General features: G+C 45.1%; 1 protein-coding gene across 3 annotated transcripts in view; it reads right to left on the reverse strand.

The window, feature by feature from the left end:
• GARRE1 (granule associated Rac and RHOG effector 1) overlaps nucleotides 1–11,092 on the reverse strand; it is an 83,985-nt gene extending 72,893 nt beyond the window's left edge. Inside the window, exon 1 of one of the 3 annotated variants that reach the window (XM_045442510.1) lies at nucleotides 10,995–11,092. The gene's annotated coding sequence lies outside the window, so the exon portion shown is untranslated. Of the gene's footprint in view, nucleotides 1–4,334; nucleotides 4,470–10,994 lie in introns of those variants that run through there. The other 2 variants (XM_045442509.1, XM_045442511.1) reach the window with 2 other exon arrangements.
• Nucleotides 11,093–11,501: the final 409 nt, after the last annotated feature.

Raw genomic sequence — 11,501 nt, forward strand, 5'->3', positions numbered from 1 at the left:
TTAAGCTGTCACAGGTCCACAATACAGTAAGAGTTATCATGGGAAAACAAGTGGGTAAATGCTAAACAGTGGCTTAAAAAACAAACACCATTATGAGTTCAGGGGAAGGAGAACACCACAAAGGCTGAGGCACTCTTCAAAGATCTCAGAGAGCAGACAGGGCTCTTTAGTCCCCTCCGAGCCTGCCAGTCAAGGCTCCCACTAAGTGACAAGAACCCACCTTTCCAGCCTTACTTGGAACAGGTCCCTTCAGCCCACCCTCTGCTTCTGCCAGACTGTTCACCCAGGACAGCAGCTGGGCCACGACGTCCCGCTCCTACTGTTATAATGGAGAAAACCTCTCACCTACTGCACAGAAGCGCTGCCCTCCTACTGAGCAACACCACACCACACCAAGGGTAAGGAGGACACGTCATCATCTCAACCCAATCATAAAATCAGGTTCCTGTGATTCCTACAGGAAAGAGGTAGCGAAAAGACTAAGGTGGAAAATGTTTTAAATGGCTCAGGCCCTAAGGCCTTGTCCTCTGCCACCCCAAATCAGTGCTTAGCAGCAGCCAGCCAGGAGCTGCCTCATTTCCTGTAGTTGCTCGGTAAAAATAGGAAGTGGGGGAGGAAGTTCGCAAAGCAGAAACAAAAGTAATCACTGCCTAGCTTCCTGAACACAAATCACTGAGCAGGGAGGGTATCATTAAAACATCAAAATGGAAAGGCAGGCATGGAGAGCCAAAGCCAGAGGAAAGGAAGTGACACTTCTGGGTCCACCAAGCCCAGATTATTTCTGTGCCCAGGAGACTGCCCCCAAATAAAAATATGTGCAAAACTGAACACTAGCCTATTATACGGACACAGTTTCCATGGAACTAATGTTAATTAGTTAAAGAATGTTAATTTAAAGAATCATGCAAAAACTCCGGAAACATTAAAGTTCTATCAGAGTAAAACATGTCAGTGAAAAAGTTTTAAGGAGGCCAAGATTATTTTTTTTTTTTCTGTTCAAGAAATGACTACTAAAACTACTGTTAATGCAAAACAAAAACTTACTGAATAACTGATCAGTTGACAAAATCCGAAGTATCCTAAAGTGAGCTATGAAAACTCAAGGACATAGAAAAAAAAAACCCCTACTAAATAGAAACTCTAATCAATGTTCGAATTTACAATAGTTAAAATAAAGATGTTACTATACCCATCCCACAGCAACACCTTGAACCCTGTGTGTGAATGGTGCCTGAGTGTTCCAGGAACCCAGGATATCAGTGCCTGCGGTCAGGAGCTTCTGGTCTAAGAGGGGAACTAACTGTCTCCACACCGTGATGTCTGACTATCTCCTGTCCTGACACTTGCTCTGTAACACTGTAACATTTATCACCACAAAACAGGACATTCCTCTACAATAACAAAGCAAGTTGTCATTAGTGGGTCTGAAGAGCTTTTTTTATTTACTAATCTACAAACAACTGATAATTTAAGCAGAAGAAAAAAATTTTGTAACCATAAAGTCAACAGAGATGAAATTCAGTTTCAAAATAGCACAGGCAAAAAAAAAAAAAAAAAGGCCAAATGTGTTACATAGTCATAGAGATGAAGAGCAATTTTGCTTAAATTGAGGGTATTTTGGGGGTGGGGAGAGAAAGGAAGATCAAAGACTAGTTTATTTTTTTTAAGTTTATTTATTTATTTTGAGAGAGTGCAGGAGAGGCAGAGAGGCGGGGGGAGAGAGAGAGAGAAAATCCCACACCGACTCAGCACTGTTAGCACAGAGCTGACATGGGGCTTGATTCCATGAACTGTGAGATCATGACTTGAGTCGAAACCAAGAGTTGGACACTCAACGAACTGAGGCACCCAGGTGCCCCAAGACTAATTTATTTTTGTAAACAGCATATGAATAAGTAGAAACGTCAATGAAATGGATGGTAATCACCATATATTCAGTTTCATACCAAGAAAAATGGTGAAAATTTAATGGGAAAAAAAAATCGATTATGGGTCCTCATGAGGAGAGATCTAGCTAGGTATTGAATTTTTTCGTAATAAATCAACCTACTGTATCCTAAGACTTGTGTTTAGTCTTATAAAATCAAAAGAGTAACTCAAAAGCTGTTGCCTTTAAAACAAAACAAGGATAGAAACTTTGAAAGAATTTTATTAGAGGAACACTCTGAGCCAAAAAAACTTTATTCAACAGAAGTCTTCAAAAGAAGGAAAAGCAGGGGGTGGGGGCAGCTGGCAAAGCCTTGCCAAGAAAAGGTTTATCTACAAATAACTACCACACATCACCAAAGGATAAATACAGTTAGCTCTGAAACTTCTGAGAAAGTCTGCTCAGGTAAAACCAGGTTTTTATTTATAAACTAAAATGGTTTTGGATCATTAAAATTTTTCACATCAGGGGCACCTGGGTGGCTCAGTCGGTTAAGCAACCAACTCTTGATTTTGACCCAGGTCATGATCTCACGGTTCATGAGTTTGAGTCCTGCATCTGGCTCCATGCTGGCAGCGCTGAGCCCGCTTGGGGATACTCTCTACATATCCCTCTGCCCCTACCCTGCTTGCACATGCTCTCTCTCAAAATAAACAAACATTAAATAATTTTTTTAAATAAAAAGTATTGAAAAAAATCTTTTCACATCAAATTCAGCTGAGCACTATGAAAACATTCACAACAACAAATTTTGCCAATGACAGAAATTCGGGTGTAAGTCAAGGAGAATGACCTAAAGTCCATCTTTTTTCTAAACTGAAGTATAGTTGACTAAAGTCAATTATTTTTTAAAAAACACAAACACTGATGTAATTTTTTGAACCCAAATTGTTAAAACGGTCCCCCAAATCTACATCTATTAAAAACCTCTAGGGGCGCCTGGGTGGCGCAGTCGGTTAAGCGTCCGACTTCAGCCAGGTCACGATCTCATGGTCCGTGAGTTCGAGCCCCGCGTCAGGCTCTGGGCTGATGGCTCAGAGCCTGGAGCCTGTTTCCGATTCTGTGTCTCCCTCTCTCTCTGCCCCTCCCCGGTTCATGCTCTGTCTCTCTCGGTCCCAAAAATAAATAAACGTTGAAAAAAAAAAATTAAAAACCTCTAGTTTATTTTTATTAGTATATTACGTGAAAAAGCCTTGATCCACTCAGCTCTGTTTGAGCCTAGTTTTAGCAGTTGTTATTTGCAAAGTTTCCTAACATAAAAGCAAGTTGAACTAATGAAAATTGAGGTACCCATTAGAAAGTTATTTAAGAAAACTTAATAGTGTTACTCATTCTTAACAATTTGCACGTGGAACCTATTTAAAATTAACCTCAAATGGGGAAAAACAAGTATTTATCAAGAAACTCATATACAAATGGGTAAATCAAACTGTAATCTATAAATTATTTCTCTTACTATGGAGAGGAATTACACAGATTTTAGATAAATATGCTTCAGATTCAGGACCGTTTCTGAAAATTTAAGGCACCCTTGAAAAATTTTATCAGTGGACAATTACTCAGCTCCTGCCTCCAAGCTGGGAACACTGCCTTCAATTCTGCACACCCAGCAAGCCTTCCCAACTCTCAAAAAGAACCACAAGTCAGAGTCAAGGCAGAGGGACCCCATTCTACCTCACAAAACCCCAGCAGGTCAAATAATTAGCAGTGAGGACATTTAAGAAGCCTCCTCTCCATCCCTCCCATTCTCCCCAGGCAGGGAAGACAGCGCTAGAGCAGGCCTGCAGTGGCTTACCACCAGACTGACTTCCAGGCTCTGCCACTTCTCCAGGCCATGAGCCCTCACATACTCGAGCATTTACTGAGGCCCCACTATGTGCACGACACCGCTCCAGGCACTGGGGATACAGTGATGAATGAAACAGACACAATTCCTGTTCTTGAGGAGCTTCCAACCTAATGGGAGAAAAAGCTCATGCTTTTACCTTGTAGGTAAGATGCTCCAATACAAAGAGATTTCCTGGAAACAGGCACTGACAAAGTGCAAGTCGTTATTGGTATGGGTTTGGGAGTCAGACTGACCTAGATATGCATCTTTGTTGTCAGTAATTATCAGCTGAGTGAATGGCACTTACTAATCTACGCCTCAGTTTCTTTGAACTCTGTGCCTCAGTTTCTTCAGTCCAGTGGGGAGGCCTAAATCCATAAACCACAGTACCTGGCACAGCTTGAGTCTCACTCAAGAACTGCAGCTATCCGCTCGGAAAGAGGCTGGGCAGCAGTCAGAAGGAAGGATTTTATCTTCTAGTGAAATTCTTCATACTGCCCTACTGTCAGTGAAAAAAGCAAACTTTTCCTCCTCAAAATACCACAGTTACAATACAATTTTTTCAAAAATAGTACTTACCTTCCTGCTGCTCTGGCCCCAACTCTCAAAGTCCTGGCAACAAACTAAGAGGGCTGCCCTGTGTCCTTCAGAGGGAAGGTCAAGGCTCCTCCCATTTCCCTGCTCACCACTCCCTCCCCTTCGGCCCCTAGCTGAAGGAAGATGAGCCAGGACTAGGCTGAAGAGGGGGACTGACTCACATTATGAAGCACAGGGATGTGGCTGCATTCTCTGCTACTCTGAGACTCAGGGGCAGGACAGGTCTTTGGGAGCATGAGAGGGACCACTTTTGACTTCCGTGCCCAGGTTACCGCAACCTGCAGCACTTGAGTCTGGGAGCCGGGCCAGCTCTCCTCTGCCAGTTCTCAGGCATCCACCTCTAGGACCTGGGGGGTGGGGTAGGGGAAGACTCTGGGATTCCCAGGTTCCCCATCGTAATTACCATCTTGCTAGCACCTAATCCCAAAATTATTTCTAATACGAAAATTTAGATTTTTTTTCCAGGTCTAGTTCTGCACTCAAAAAACTATCCCATTAATACTCTTTGCAACTACCAATTTGAAAAAGCATATATCAGACTGTGGCCCAGACACAAGGGACATAGTCAAACAGTTAACAACAACAACAAAAAAAGTGATAGCATCTAGGAATGAATCCTAGAAACAGACTCAGTAAATGTAGAGGCCTGTATCCAAGACACTCACTGGCAGCACTGTCCACAGGCATCCACCTGGAAGTAGCCCACGTATTCTGCATTAAGGGATTCATTAAATAAATTACACAGGAACACCTACATCATGGCCATTTCAAAGATCAAGGTACATTTCATCAACCCTAGGATGTCATTCATAAATCATATCATTATTTTATACCTGCTAAGAAAAACTCTGCCATATAATGACGACCTGCCATCACACGCTGTATCCCAATTTCAGGCTCCCTTCAGCCTCCTGCCTGTCTCATTTCTCTGTCTGTCTAGGGCACAGATCACCCTTGAAACAAGTCCCTGTGTTCCCTTTTCTCTCATTTCACTTTTTCTAGCAGTTGCCCGTATTTAAGATCCACTGTTTGGATGAAACCATCGTGGGCCCCTTCAGTTCCCAGAGCCTGTCGTGAGCTCCTGCAGCCTCCACTGCCATTGCTTTTTGTTAGCTTCCCTTTCTGCATGAACTGCAAGTGCGCAGCAACAGGGTGGCCCCATCTTCACATGCACCGCAGTGCACAGTACAAGGCCACAAGGCCACACCACCACCACCACCACCACCACAAAACACATCGGTCAGGAACTGTTCTAAGGACTTCACAAGTACTGACTCATTTACACCTCCGGGAGATAGCTAATGCTGCCTCTCCCATTTTCAGACAGGGTAAAATGGGGAAAACAGAGGCTGTGTGACTTAGAGATTAATGACTAGTAAGTGGCAGAGGCAGGAACGGAACCCAAGCAGTCTGGATAGAGTCCTTGTTCTCAACATCTATGCTACATTCCCCCTCTTAATGACTGCTACATACATGGCAAACATTTAAAAATTTGCTTTTATTAACTTTTAATTGAAAATATAATACACATATACAGTGAAAAGGAAATCACACAAAAGAATATGTGAGAAAAAGCTAGTTCAGTCTAACAGCCTAGATTTCTTGGGCTTCATCCCAAAGGCAACCACTGTTTCTTTTCTATCATTCCAGGAATTTTTTTCTACACTTAGAAACCTATTTCATGGGGTGCCTGGATGGTTCAGTCAGTTAAGAATCCGACTCTTGATCTCAGCTCAGGTCTTGATCTCAGGCTTATGAGTTCAAGCCCCATGTTGGGCTCCGTGCTGGGCATGAAGCCTACTTAGAAAAACAAAAAACAAAACATTTCATGTGTATCTCTCTCTCTCTCTTTTACACAAATGGGCCCATATAGAGTGTTCTGCATCTTGCCTTTTTCACTGAATGACATTTCTCCAAGCTTGATGCATATCTGCACCTACACCCTTTTTTATTCAATGCTAAGATACACATATTTTCACATTTTAACCCAAGATGGTTCATAAAGTCAGAGGATCTTGATGGGCGTGGACTTCATCAGGAAATACATGAGTCACAAAGGCTTTTAAATGTACAAAAGATACAAGTGTTAGCCTTGCAGAGATGTACAGACTGAATCACCCACCAGGCAGAGACCAACCAGCTGACATTCCACATGTTACTTCTCCTGTAATATACCTCTCTACTTCATGGAGTTGTTGTAAAGACTAAACAAAGTAATATACACAAGACACATGGCACCAAACCTGGCTACCACAGTGAGTCTAAGGGATTAACATAATACCTGACACATTGTTAGCGCCCAATAAGTTACATATTGTTCTTAATTGTTTCCTCAAGAGCTGGCTCCACTTTCCTCTCCAATCTCATTTCCCTCTACTTCCTTATTCGTACCTGCCTACCCTTTACCCTAAAACTCTATAGCTCACATACCTCAGCCTGCTCACCTCTACACCTTTGTGCCTGTCATGGCCCTCCCTAAAAGTCCTTTCCCCTCACTGTGGTGCCGAACTAACGTTCTCCTACAGTATGCAGCTCAAGCCCATCCTCCAGGGAATCTTCCCTGACAACTGCAGGTGGATTCTCCGGGGGAACGGTTTGGGAAAATTGTATCTATCATGGCTACCCCTTTTGGTTCTAGGTTTTGTCAGTGCACCCAGGAGCAAGCTGGTCCAGGGCAATTGATTCAGGTCACCTAAACTCAAAGATGACTATGTATGAACCAGAGGGCTAGTTACTAAGTTTATAAATGCCCATGAAAGCTAATATTTACTGAGCACTTACCAGATGCCAGGCAGCAAAAAGGAAAGTACTACTATTATCCCCATTCTACAGAAGGGCAAACAGAGATTAGCCAGCACCCCAAGACCAGGATCTGATCCGAGCAGTCTGCATATGGAGCTCTCAGCCATTCATAATCTCTCGTTGGCAGGAAATCTCCATGTGAAGCCATGTTCTAATCAGAAGGTATCAGGAGAATGGAAGCAAAGCAAGGGAAAGATTCTCCTGGGTAGAGGCATCAACAGAGATGCACCCATCTGCTTGATGGTGCAGAGGCTCACTGAAGGACTGCACACAGCTCCTCTGGCCAGAGTCCCCAGGCAGTCCTACAGACATATCACCAAATTCCTCTCTTGGATTCACCACCCCAATTTCCACAGACACCATCCTAACCCTCTCCTAGAAATGCAGTCTTTTTTCTGAGGATACAAAATTAAGTTTAAGCAATTCTGGCTACAAACACATTCCAATCATGCCTTCTTGGGGTTATAGCTGGGTTATTTTGGTTGAACTTAAAGTCTTCCCTGAAATTCTCCAAACTACACTTACAAAAATGTCTCTTGGTTTACGTCTTTTCTATAGACAGCTCTTTTATTCTCATTTCATTCACAGATGATCACTGATTCATTCAACAAACACTTGATTGTTCCCAGAACACTGTGTTCTAGGTCCTGGAGATAATAGCAGTGAACAGGACAGGCAAGATCTCTGAAACCTGGTGGAGCTTATCATGTGTCCGCCACTTCTAGGCTTGTGTCCCCCACTTCTGACTTGCAGTAAAGTCTGAGCTGGGGTCAATGTATGGAGACAGGAGTGAGGGGGTGAAGTGGTTCTCTGCATAGATCTCATACTGGATGAGTGCAAAGAAGCACTGTTTTGGGGGAAAAACACTTTATGACACTTATGACACTTTATGGCAATTGCTTATTTGGCCTTCTTGTTCAGGCTGTGCCTTTCAGCTCTGTATTCCAATTTTCCACAACAGTAACTGGCCCACACTGTGAGTACTTCATAAATGTGAGTTGACTAAATTAATCAATAAAATCACTGGGTCTCACCTTTCTCATCCAGGGTGGGACCAGATTATGTCTGAAGTCCCTAAGAGTAAACATACAAAATCTAAATCATGTTAAAGGGACAGAAAGCAAACCGCAAATACAACTCCAATCAAGAAGGAAAATGGAATGAGATAGGTCCTTACAGTCATGAAAGACAGGCCACCTTGGGAAGCAGTGAAGGGCTCCCTCACCTGGAGAAAGCACAGACTGGAGAACATGACCAGGGGTCTGTTGGAGGTACGGAAATGACTTGCAGTAAAGTCTGAGCTGGGGTCAATGTATGGAGACAGGAGTGAGGGGGTGAAGTGGTTCTCTGCATAGATCTCATACTGGATGAGTGCAAAGAAGCACTGTTTTGGGGGAAAAGAGGTAGAGGCATGAAGCTAGGCCTTGGAAAATGCTCATAGACAGATGTGGGACGAGCACCAACAAAGACAAGGGAAAAACCACAGTCACAACGTTTAAGAAAAGGACTACAATAGCTCCAAGTCAAAAAGGCCAACCAAGAGGAGACTGACAACAGCAAGAAAATCTGGCTTACCATGCCAAATATTTATGGTCAAGGTCAAGGGAAATGAGTAAGCAGCAGCCACTGCATCTATCGATTGGGCCTCAAGAGCAGTTTCCATAGAGATAAACACATTTGAAACACAACCCCTCACTCATTCAGGCTCTTAGTGAACTTATACTAAGAGAAAAAGGCACCCCCCCACCCCCCTTCCCCGGCCCCACCGTAACTCCAAAGTAAAGCTATTCCTTATTCAAACCAACATTCTTTGTCCAGAGAGGAAGGTCATCATTTTCCACTAAGGACGAAGTCTCAGGAGGGAAAGAAAGAGAGTGGACACCCAACCCATGGGATGCCCCAGCCGACTAGTTCTTACATACGATTATTTTCCTACAGTCTTGGAAGCACCACTTGACATAAAGCTTCTGGTGTATTAGGCTCCGGGATTGAAATAGAATAAACATTTAGTAAGATTTCAGCAGAATCATATGCAACTTGTTTAAATTTTTTTTTTTAAAGGATGCTTAAAACATGCTGTCTTCCAAAAATCCAGAGATAATTTTAGATTGAAAAATCAAGGCTTGCCAAGGGAATCTGAGAGCTTTTCTATCTTGGTCTCCAATGCTAACCTACGTATTCGTGTGCAAAAATAGAGGAAGATTAGAATCTCAAATGCCAGACTGAAAAGTTGCCACAACAAACCTGAACTCTTCATATGGAGTTTGTTATCCTGTCAGCAAGAAAGCAAATGAAACAATAAACTAAACTTTTCATTTTTAAAGAGAAAAAGAAAAGAAAAAAAAAAAAAAAACCACACCCAAATACGAAATATTTCCTAGCCTTGTAAAGGAAAATTATTAAGAAAAAAGAAAAGATACTGTGAACAAAATTTAAAAACAGTCTTCACAAAATCTACATATCAAATTTGTGAGTAGTGTCTTATAAACACATACTGAGAACTTCAGATCTAAAATATGATAAAACGGCAGTCATAGCTTATTCAATAAAACTGGGTCAACTAACCATTTGGAAAATATTTTCTATCTTACACCAAAACGAAATTTTGAGTAGCAATTTTTAAACTGAAATTTAAAAAAATAATCATAATAAAACCATGAAACGAGAAGCAAAATGAATGGAAGTTTTTATAACACCGGGACGGAGAAGAATTTTTCCAACTTGTCAATAAAGGAAACAAATATAACCGATTTTTTACACGAAGGTTACCTTTGACCTCATTGGTAAATTTATCCTAAAACAATCAGACGATTCCTTTTGACAAAATTATCTTGTGATGTGACCAACTGGGAACAATCTACCTATGTACCAGCAGGGCTTTAAATTACGGTGTGCAATCAAGTCCACAGAAGTGACAATACAAGTGAAATGCGTTGTATTTACTGACATAACCAAAATGTTAGCAATGATCGTCACTGAGTGGCAGGGTGGCGGATGACTGTCATTTGAAAAAGTATTGTCACAACACTTTTTGTGTTGTCTTGAATGTGAGGAGAATGAATTGCTTTTATAATGGGGGTGACGGTGCGGGAACAAGCTTTTTTCAAATCGGGGTCCCCCAACCTGAGTGTTCACCTGGCAAATTTTGTGAGGAGTATGAACAGAATTCTTATCATGCCAACCAGGCGTGCTTCGTTCCTCGCACCGCGCGGAGCAGGAAGACACACCCCTGACCCTGCACTCGCCCCACAGGCGTGGGTCCTTCAGCCCCCAGCCCTGCCGGGTCCCCGCAGAACCTCCCCCGGCCCGACTGCGCCAGCAGGCTCCGCGGGGCCAGAAAATCGTGTCCCTCGGTGGCCCCGCACGGCCGCGAAGGTGCGCGCAGCCGGCCAGGCAGCCGCGGGGCGGCGTGAGGGCCGCGTCCCCAGCCAGTCTCGGCGGACCCCGGACGCCCACAGGCCGCCGTGCCTCCGCGAACCGCTCCGCCGGCTTCCGGGAACGGGCGCCGGCGCCAGCCCGACCTCCCCGGCCCCGGGGGCCCGAGGGAGCGCCCCCCGCCCCTCCCGTCCAGCGTCTGCGGAGTACCCCGGCGCCCCCAGTCCCGGGCACGAGCCATGAGGCCCCTCCGGGCTTCCGTCCGCCCGGCCAGCGCCCCCAGAGCCCGGCGTCCTCCACAGCGGACGGGCAAGGGGCGGGAGCCCACGGCCCCGCGCCCCGCGGCCCCGAGCTGAGCGGCTGTCCGCGAGCTCGTCCAGTCGCCAGTCCCGGCCCGCAGCCCACCGGCCACCCACCAGCCCGCCCGCCTGCGCCACGGAGTGCCCGCTCGCGCCCGTTCCTCACCTGCGACGCGCCCCGGCCCCCAGCACACCGCCCGGACCGGCTGTGTACACCGGAAGTGACGTCTCCAGGCCGGCCCCGCCCCCGCCCCAGGCGGACGCCGGAGTGGAGGCGGACCCGGGGGCTCGGAGCTGATCCCCGTTGCGCGAGCCGGGAGGGGGCGGCCCTGAGCTTCCTACCCCAGGCACCGAGGACCTCCCTGTGGGACGGCTAGGGTGGGGGCTAAAGACAGTCGGTCAGAGCCTGCCGGGCCACCCCTATCCTCCACTGTGGCTTGGCCTGTGGGCGGGAGGGGTTAGCTACGTCCTCACAGACTTATTATTGAAATAGATTACTCAAATAATGAGTGCTTACTGGATGCCACGTCCTGACAGGCACTGCAGGAACAGGGTAATGCCCTCACTCTCATTGGTTTATTCTCTAGTGGAAACACAATAAAATTGCCACAAATACGCACGATGAGATAGTGCCAATTGTGACAAGTGGTAGGAGGGGAAAGTGAAAGAGGGA

The sequence above is a fragment of the Leopardus geoffroyi genome, chromosome E2 (assembly GCF_018350155.1).
Source record: "Leopardus geoffroyi isolate Oge1 chromosome E2, O.geoffroyi_Oge1_pat1.0, whole genome shotgun sequence".
NCBI classification, from domain to species: domain Eukaryota; kingdom Metazoa; phylum Chordata; class Mammalia; order Carnivora; family Felidae; genus Leopardus; species Leopardus geoffroyi.